Source organism: Penaeus monodon, chromosome 19 (genome assembly GCF_015228065.2).
Source record: "Penaeus monodon isolate SGIC_2016 chromosome 19, NSTDA_Pmon_1, whole genome shotgun sequence".
Classification (NCBI taxonomy): domain Eukaryota; kingdom Metazoa; phylum Arthropoda; class Malacostraca; order Decapoda; family Penaeidae; genus Penaeus; species Penaeus monodon.
In genome coordinates this window covers 29810745-29810980 of record NC_051404.1, presented here as the reverse complement: position 1 = coordinate 29810980, position 236 = coordinate 29810745, and positions in this window count along the sequence as shown.

The window sequence follows — 236 nt, the reverse complement described above, 5'->3', positions numbered from 1 at the left end:
CCAATAATCAACGTTAAAGATACCTGCATTTCAGATACCCAATGATACATAAAACGTTAATGAAAATCCCCTCCTCAACATTTAATCATCATGTCAGAAGAGAGAATTAATGATGTGAGCGCATCCTCATGCCTCATACTCACAAATGCAAAAGGCGGAGATCCACATCGCCCGCACTCATACCTGGAAAAAGAAAAGGAATTGTCATTATTATCTACGTGTATCTAATATATGTA